The sequence below is a fragment of the Podarcis gaigeae genome (genome assembly GCF_964106915.1).
Source record: "Podarcis gaigeae genome assembly, chromosome: Z".
Lineage (NCBI taxonomy): Eukaryota > Metazoa > Chordata > Lepidosauria > Squamata > Lacertidae > Podarcis > Podarcis gaigeae.
The window spans coordinates 313,009-322,482 of record NC_139691.1 but is presented as its reverse complement, the minus strand read 5'-3'; the positions used below and the strand labels follow the sequence as shown (position 1 = coordinate 322,482).

The following is a 9,474-nucleotide window of genomic DNA, read 5'->3' as shown; positions in this document are numbered from 1 at the left end:
CATGATCCTTAGCTAATGGGAAGTTAGTTTGGGGACTCCAACTCCCATGATCCAGTGGGCTTTCGGGACTACAACTCCCATGAAGCATTGGGCTTTTGGGACTACAACTCCCATGATCCTTAGCTAATGGGAAGCTAGTTTGGGGACTCCAACTCCCATGATCCAGTGGGCTTTCGGGACTACAACTCCCATGAAGCATTGGGCTTTTGGGACTACAACTCCCATGATCCTTAACTAATGGGAAGCTAGTTTGGGGACTCCAACTCCCATGATCCAGTGGGGTTTTGGGACTACAACTCCCATGATCCTTTGCTAACAGAGCCGATTCAGTTTGGGACTCCAACTCCCATGAAGCATTGGGCTTTGGGGACTCCGACTCCCATGATCCAGTGGGCTTTCGGGACTACAACTCCCATGATCCTTTGCTAATGGGAAGTTAGTTTGGGGACTCCAAATCCCATGATGCTTAGCTAACAGGGCTGGAGGTTTTGGGACTCCAACTCCCATGATCCAGTGGGCTTTTGGGACTCCAACTCCCATGATCCAGTGGGTTTTGGGGACAAGAACTCCCATGATCCTTAGCTAATGGGAAGCTAGTTTGGGGACTACAACTCCCATGATTCAGTGGGCTTTGGGGACTCCAGCTCCCATGATCCAGTGGGCTTTTCAGACTCCAACTCCCATGAAGCATTGGGCTTTTGGGACTCCAACTCCCATGATCCAGTGGGCTTTGGGGACTACTACTCCCATGATCCTTAGCTAATGGGAAGTTTGGGGACTCCAAATCCCATGATGCTTAGCTAACAGGGGTGATTGGTTTTGGGACTACAACTCCCATGAAGCATTGGGCTTTTCGGACTCCAACTCCCATGATCCAGTGGGTTTTGGGGACTCCAACTCCCATGATCCAGTGGGCTTTTGGGACTCCAACTCCCATGATCCTTAACTAATGGGAAGCTAGTTTGGGGACAAATCCCATGATGCTTAGCTAACAGAGCCGATTGGTTTTGGGACTCCAACTCCCATGAGCCAGTGGGTTTTGGGGACTCCAACTCCCATGATCCAGTGGGCTTTTCAGACTACAACTCCTATGAAGCATTGGGCTTTTGGGACTACAACTCCCATGATCCAGTGGGTTTTGGGGACTAGAACTCCCATGATCCTTAGCTAATTGGAAGTTAGTTTGGGGACTCCAACTCCCATGATCCAGTGGGCTTTCGGGACTACAACTCCCATGAAGCATTGGGCTTTGGGGACTCCGACTCCCATGATCCAGTGGGCTTTTGGGACTACAACTCCCATGATCCTTAACTAATGGGAAGCTAGTTTGGGGACAAATCCCATGATGCTTAGCTAACAGAGCCAATTGGCTTTGGGACTCCAACTCCCATGAGCCAGTGGGTTTTGGGGACTACAACTCCCATGATCCTTAGCTAATGGGAAGCTAGTTTGGGGACTCCAAATCCCATGATCCTTTTCTAACAGGGCTGATTGGTTTTGGGACTCCAACTCCCATGAAGCATTGGGCTTTTCGGACTCCAACTCCCATGATCCAGTGGGCTTTTGGGACTACAACTCCCATGATCCTTAGCTAATGGGAAGTTAGTTTGGGGACAAATCCCATGATGCTTAGCTAACAGAGCCGATTGGTTTTGGGACTCCAACTCCCATGAAGCATTGGGCTTTTCGGACTCCAACTCCCATGATCCAGTGGGCTTTTGGGACTACAACTCCCATGATCCTTAGCTAATGGGAAGTTAGTTTGGGGACTCCAAATCCCATGATCCTTTTCTAACAGGGCTGGAGGTTTTGGGACTCCAACTCCCATGATCCTTTGCTAATTGGAAGTTAGTTTGGGGACTCCAACTCCCATGATCCAGTGGGCTTTTGGGACTACAGCTCCCATGATCCTTTGCTAACAGAGCCGATTCAGTTTGGGACTCCAACTCCCATGAAGCATTGGGCTTTGGGGACTCCGACTCCCATGATCCAGTGGGCTTTCGGGACTACAACTCCCATGATCCTTAGCTAATGGGAAGCTAGTTTGGGGACAAATCCCATGATGCTTAGCTAACAGAGCCGATTGGTTTTGGGACTACAACTCCCATGAAGCATTGGGACTACAACTCCCATGATCCAGTGGGTTTTGGGGACTAGAACTCCCATGATCCAGTGGGCTTTTGGGACTCCAACTCCCATGGAGAATTGGGCTTTTTGGACTACAACTCCCATGATCCTTAGCTAATGGGAAGCTAGTTTGGGGACTACAACTCCCATGATCCAGTGGGCTTTTGGGACTACAACTGCCATGATCCAGTGGGCTTTTCAGACTCCAACTCCCATGAAGCATTGGGCTTTGGGGACTCCAACTCCCATGATCCAGTGGGTTTTGGGGACTCCAACTCCCATGATCCAGTGGGCTTTTGGGACTCCGACTCCCATGATCCAGTGGGTTTTGATCCTTAGCTAATGGGAAGTTAGTTTGGGGACTCCATATCCCATGATGCTTAGCTAACAGGGCTGATTGGTTTTGGGACTACAACTCCCATGATCCAGTGGGCTTTTTGGACTACAACTCCCATGATCCTTAGCTAATGGAATGGGAAGTTAGTTTGGGGACTCCATATCCCATGATGCTTAGCTAACAGAGCCGATTGGTTTTGGGACTCCAACTCCCATGATCCAGTGGGCTTTTGGGACTACAACTCCCATGATCCAGTGGGTTTTGGGGACTAGAACTCCCATGATCCTTAGCTAATGGGAAGCTAGTTTGGGGACTCCAACTCCCATGATCCAGTGGGCTTTTGGGACTCCAACTCCCATGAGCCAGTGGGTTTTGGGGACTAGAACTCCCATGATCCTTAGCTAATGGGAAGCTAGTTTGGGGACTACAACTCCCATGATCCAGTGGGCTTTTGGGACTCCAACTCCCATGAGCCAGTGGGTTTTGGGGACTAGAACTCCCATGATCCAGTGGGCTTTTTGGACTACAACTCCCATGATCCTTTGCTAATGGGAAGTTAGTTTGGGGACTCCATATCCCATGATGCTTAGCTAACAGAGCTGATTGCTTTTGGGACTCCAACTCCCATGATCCAGTGGGGTTTTGGACTGCAGCTCCCATGATCCTTAGCTAACAGGGCTGATTGGTTTTGGGACTCCAACTCCCATGATCCTTTGCTAATGGGAAGCCCATGATGCTTAGCTAACAGAGCCAATCGGAAGTTAGTTTGGGGACTCCAACTCCCATGATCCAGTGGGCTTTCGGGACTACAACTCCCATGATCCAGTGGGCTTTTGGGACAACTCCCATGATGCTTAGCTAACAGGGGTGGTTGGTTTTGGGACTACAACTCCCATGAAGCATTGGGCTTTGGGGACTCCAGCCCCCATGATCCAGTGGGCTTTTGGGACAACTCCCATGATGCTTAGCTAACAGGGGTGGTTGGTTTTGGGACTACAACTCCCATGAAGCATTGGGCTTTGGGGACTCCAGCCCCCATGATCCAGTGGGCTTTTCGGACTACAACTCCCATGATCCAGTGGGCTTTCAGGACTACAACTTCCATGATCCTTAGCTAATGGGAAGCTAGTTTGGGGACTACAACTCCCATGATCCAGTGGGCTTTTCAGACTACAACTCCTATGAAGCATTGGGCTTTTGGGACTACAACTCCCATGATCCTTTGCTAATGGGAAGTTAGTTTGGGGACTCCATATCCCATGATGCTTAGCTAACAGAAGCAGTGGCGAGGCATGATGGGAATTGTAGTCCAGAGGGCAGAATGACAGGAAGTGAGGCTATGAGGTGGGCGGAGCTTCTTTGGCCCCGCCTCTTCCTGGCCCCCGAACAGGAAGTGGGAGCTGGCGGAACAGGAAGTGGGGAAACCACTTACCAAAAGTTCAAAGTTCGGGCCCAAGTTCAACCCCAAGTTCATTTGGGCCCCGAGTTCAAGTTCGGGTTCAGCTGCCAGTTCGGGCTTGAATTAGAGTTCAGCCCCAAGTTCATTTGGGCCCTGAGTTCAAGTTCGGAGTTCAAGTTCAGCTGCCAGTTCAGGTTTGAAGTAGAGTTCAGCCCCAAGTTCAGGTCCCAAATCGGATCTGCATTTGAGTTCAGGTCTGAGTTCAAATTCGGAACCTGAGTTTGGGTGTGAATTCTAGTTCAGGTCCCAATTCAAGTTCAGGCCCTAAGTCGGAGTTCAATTTCAGAGTCTGAGTTCGGGTTCAGGCCTGGGTTCAAGTTCAAGATCAGCCCCGAGTTCGAGTTCAGGTCCCAGATCGGCCCTGAGTTCAAATTCGGACCTGAGTTCAGGTCCGGGTTTGGGTGTGAATTCTAGTTTGGACCCGAGTTCAGGTCCCAATTCAAGTTCAGGCCCTAAGCTGGAGTTCAAATTCAGAGTCTGAGTTCGGGTTCAGGCCTGGGTTCAAGTTCAACCCCGAGTTCGAGTTCAGGTCTGAGTTCGGCCCTGAGTTCAAATTCGGACCTGAGTTCAGGTCCGGGTTTGGGTGTGAATTCTAGTTTGGCCCCAAGTTCAGGTCCAAATTCAAGATCAGCCCCGAGTTCGAGTTCAGCCCCGAGTTCAGGTCCCAGATCGGCCCTGAGTTCAAATTCGGACCTGAGTTCAGGTCCGGGTGTGAATTCTAGTTCGGCCCTAAGTTCAGGCCCCAATTCAAGTTCAGGCCCTAAGCTGGAGTTCAAATTCAGAGTCTGAGTTCGGGTTCAGGCCTGGGTTCAAGTTCAACCCCGAGTTCGAGTTCAGGTCTGAGTTCTGCCCTGAGTTCAAATTCGCACCTGAGTTTGGGTGTGAATTCTAGTTTGGCCCCGAGTTCAGGTCCCAATTCAAGTTCGGGCCCTAAGCTGGAGCTCAAATTCAGAGTTTGAGTTCGGGTTCAGGCCTGGGTTCAAGTTCAAGATCAGCCCCGAGTTCGAGTTCAGGTCCGAGTTCAAATTCGGCCCCGAGTTCAGGGTTCAACCCCGAGTTGGAATTCAGATCCGAATTCAGCTCCCAGTTCTTCTCCGGCCCCGGGTTCAAGTCCTTGGCCCCTCCCCTCCCTCCCCCCCTCGAATTGGAGTTCAAATCCCAGTTCAGCTTCTGCCCCGGGTTCAAGATCCTCACCCCATTCCCCCCTTCTATACACCTATATACAGTTCCCAGAAAACGCGCTACAGTTCCCAATTCAGACCTGAATTGGGACCTGAACTCGAACCCGGGGCTGAAACGGAACTCGAACCCGAACTCGGGTCCAAACTAGAATTCGGAGCTGAACTTAGGGCCGAACTAGAATTCAGACCCAAACTCAGACTCCAATTCGGAGCTGAACTTGGCGCCAAACTAGAATTCCAGTTCGGCCCACAATTCCGGTTCCAGTTCCAGTTCGGCTCGGAGTTCGAGTTCCGGTCCCAGTTCAGGTTCCACCCTGAATTGAAGTTCAAGCCCAATTCCCCGGGTTCAAATCCTTCCCGCTCCCCTCCCTCCCTCCCCATTCCCCCTATACACCTATATACACCCGCAACCCGGCGCCGCGCTACGTTTCCCACCCTCTCACACATTCGAACCCGCAACCTGGGGCCACACTACGTTTCCCAACCTTTCCATCCCCATTCGAACCCGCAACCCGGCGCCGTGCTACGTTTCCCACCTCCATTCAAACTCGCAACCTGGCGCCACGCTATGTTTCCCACCCTCTCACACACCATTCGAACCCGCAACCCGGGGCCACACTACGTTTCCCAACCGTTCCATCCCCATTTGAACCCGCAACCCGGCGCCGTGCTACGTTTCCCACCTCCATTCAAACCCGCAACCTGGCGCCAAGCTACCTTTCCCACTCCCATTCGAACCCACAACCTTCCATCCCCATTCGAACCCGCAACCCGGCGCCGCGCTACGTTTCCCACCCTCACACCACATTCGAACCCGCAACCCGGCGCCGCGCTACGTTTCCCACCTCCATTCAAACTCGCAAACAGGCGCCACGCTACATTTCCCACCCCATTCGAACCCGCAACATTCTATCCCCACTCGAACCCGCAACCCGGTGCCGCGCTACGTTTCCCACCCTCTCACACCACATTCAAACCCACAACTCGGCGCCGCGCTACGTTTCCCACCCACATCCAAACCCGCAACCTGGCGCCACGCTATATTTCCCACCCCATTCAAACCCGCAACCTTCCATCCCCATTCGAACCCGCAACCCGGCGCTGTGCTACTTTTCCCACTCATGCTTGAACCCGCAACCCGGCGCCACACTACATTTCCCACAACATCTGAACCCGCAACCTGGCGCCGCGCTCTTTCCCACCCTCCATCCCCATTCAAACCCGCAACCTGGCGCCACGTTATGTTTCCCACCTCCATTCGAACCCGCAACCCGGCGCTGTGCTACGTTTCCCTACCTTCGCATCCCCATTCGAACCCACAACCCGGCGCCACTCTACATTTCCCACCCACATCTAAACATGCAAACTTCCATCCCCATTCGAACCCGCAACCTGGCGCCATGCTACGTTTCCCACCCCATTCAAACCCGCAACCTCTCCATTCAAGATCGCAACCTGGCGCCGCTCTACGTTTCCCACCCACATCTGAACCCGCAACCTTCCATCCCCATTCGAACCCGCAGCCTGGCGCCGTACTACGTTTCCCACCCTCTCATGCCTCACTCAAACCTGCAATTCTTTCCATCCCCATTTGAACCCACAACCTGGAGCCACGCTATGTTTCCCAACCTTTCCATCCCCATTCGAACCCGCAACCTGGCGCCACGCTACCTTTCCCACTCCCATTCGAACCCGCAACCCGGCGCCGTGCTACGTTTCCCACTCTATTCAAAATCACAACCTGGCGCCACACTGCATTTCCCACTCACATCTGAACCTGCAACCTGGTGCCACACTACCTTTCCCACTCCCATTCGAACCCGCAACCCGGCGCCGCGCTACGTTTCCCCTCTATTCAAAATCACAACCTGGCGCCACACTGCATTTCCCACCCACATCTAAACTTGCAACCTGGCGCCACGCTACGTTTCCCAATCTTTCCATCTCCATTGGAACCCACAAACTGGCGCCATGCTACGACTCCCACTCACATCTGAACCCGCAACCTGGCGCCACGCTACCTTTCCCACTCACATTCGAACCCGCAACCTGGCGCCACGCTACGTTTCCCACCCTCTCCTTCCCCATTTGAATCCCATTTGTTTCCAACCTCTCCATACTCATTCGAACCCGCAACCTGGCGCCACGCTTCGTTTCCCAACCTTTCCATCCCCATTCGAACCCGCAACCCGGCGCCATGCTATGTTTCCCACTCCCATTCGAACCCGCAACCCGGCGCCACGCTACCTTTCCCACTCTATATGTTTCCCAACCTTTCCATCCCCATTCCAACCCGCAACCTGGCGCCACGCTACCTTTCCCACTCACATTCGAACCCGCAACCTGGCGCTGGGCTACCTTTCCCACCCACATCTGAACCTGCAACCTGGTGCCACACTGCATTTCCCACTCACATTCGAACCCGCAACCCAGCGCCACGCTACGTTTCCCACCCTCTCCATCCCCATTTGAATCCCATTTGTTTCCAACCTCTCCATACTCATTCGAACCCGCAACCCGGCACCACGCTACGTTTCCCACCCACATCTGAACCTGCAACCTAACATCCGCATTCGATCCCGCAACCTGGCGCCATGCTACATTTCCCACCCTCTCCATCCCCATTGGAACCCGCAACCCGGCGCCGCGCTACGTTTCCCATCCTCTCCATCCCCATTCAAACCCGCAACCTGGCGCCACACTGCATTTCCCACCCACATCTGAACCTGCAACCTGGCACCACGCTACCTTTCCCACTCCCATTCGAACCCGCAACCCGGCGCCGCGCTATGTTTCCCATCTCCATTCAAGATCACAACCTGGCGCCACTCTACGTTTCCCACCCACATCTGAACCCGCAACCTTCCATCCCCATTCAAACCCGCAACCTGGTGCCACGCTACCTTTCCCACTCACATTCAAACCCGCAACCCGGCGCCACACTACGTTTCCCACCCTCTCCATCCCCCTTGGAACCTGAAACCTGGCACCGCGCTACGTTTCCCACCCTCTCCTTCCCCATTTGAATCCCATTTGTTTCCAACCTCTCCATACTCATTCGAACCTGCAACCTGGCACCACGCTACCTTTCCCACTCCCATTCGAACCCGCAACCCGGCGCCGCGCTACGTTTCCCCCTCACAACATATTCGCCCTCAGAAACAGCAGCTGCTTGGCGTCTTCCGCCCCCTGCACCCGCCGCGCTACGTTTCCCACCCCATTCGAACCCGCAACCTTCCATCCCCATTCGAACCCGCAACCTGGCGCTGCGCTACGTTTCCCAACCTTTCCATCCCCATTCAAACCCTCAACCTGGCGCCATGCTACGTTTCCCACTCCATTCAAAATCACAAACAGGCGCCACACTGCATTTCCCACCCACATCTGAACTTGCAACCTGGCGCCACGCTACGTTTCCCACCCTCTCCATCCCCATTCGAACCCGCAACCTGGTGCCACGCTACCTTTCCCACTCACATTCGAATCTGCAACCCGGCGCCACGCTACGTTTCCCAATCTTTCCATCTCCATTCGAACCCGCAACTTGGAGCTGTGCTACGTTTCCCAACCTTTCCATCCCCATTCGAACCCGCAACCTGGCGCCACGCTACCTTTCCCACCCACATCTGAACCTGCAACCTGGCACCACGCTACGTTTCCCACACACATCTGCGCTACGTTTCCCATCCTCTCCATCCCCATTCAAACCCACAACCTGGCGCCATGCTACGTTTCCCATTCCATTCAAAATCACAACCTGGCGCCACACTGCATTTCCCACCCACATCTGAACCTGCAACCTGGTGCCACGCTACCTTTCCCACTCACATTTGAACCCGCAACCCGGCGCCACCCTACGTTTCCCATCCTCTCCATCCCCATTCGAACCCGCAACCTGGCGCCATGCTACGTTTCCCACCCTCTCCTTCCCCATTTGAATCCCATTTGTTTCCAACCTCTCCATTCTCATTCGAACCTGCAACCTGGCGCCACGCTACCTTTCCCACTCCCATTCGAACCCGCAACCCGGCGCCACGCTACCTTTCCCACTCCCATTCAAACCCGCAACCTGGCGCTGCGCTACGTTTCCCAACCTTTCCATCCCCATTCAAACCCTGAACCTGGCGCCATGCTACGTTTCCCACTCCATTCAAAATCACAAACAGGCGCCACACTGCATTTCCCACTCACATTCGAACCCGCAACCCGGCGCCGCGCTACGTTTCCCCCTCACAACATATTCGCCCTCAGAAACAGCAGCTTGTTGGCGTCTTCCGCCCCCAGCACCCGCCCTCTCCTCATCCCCTGCGCCTCTTCGCACAAGCGGGCGCACCCGACCCGGGCGCCCACCGCCGGCACCGCCAGCAGCC

General features: G+C 54.0%; 2 long non-coding RNA genes across 2 annotated transcripts; one reads left to right on the top strand and one right to left on the bottom strand.

Moving 5' to 3' along the window:
• Nucleotides 1-254: 254 nt before the first annotated feature.
• On the top strand, nucleotides 255-955 carry LOC310836128. The gene is made up of 3 exons (XR_014559877.1): nucleotides 255-329; nucleotides 441-513; nucleotides 912-955. It is a non-coding gene; the product is annotated as an uncharacterized lncRNA (long non-coding RNA).
• Nucleotides 956-5,706: 4,751 nt separating this feature from the next.
• LOC310836170 lies at nucleotides 5,707-6,371 on the bottom strand. Its single transcript, XR_014559899.1, has 3 exons — nucleotides 6,307-6,371; nucleotides 5,926-5,949; nucleotides 5,707-5,849 (listed from the first exon to the last, which is right to left on the bottom strand). It is a non-coding gene; the product is annotated as an uncharacterized lncRNA (long non-coding RNA).
• Between the last annotated feature and the right edge of the window lie 3,103 nt (nucleotides 6,372-9,474).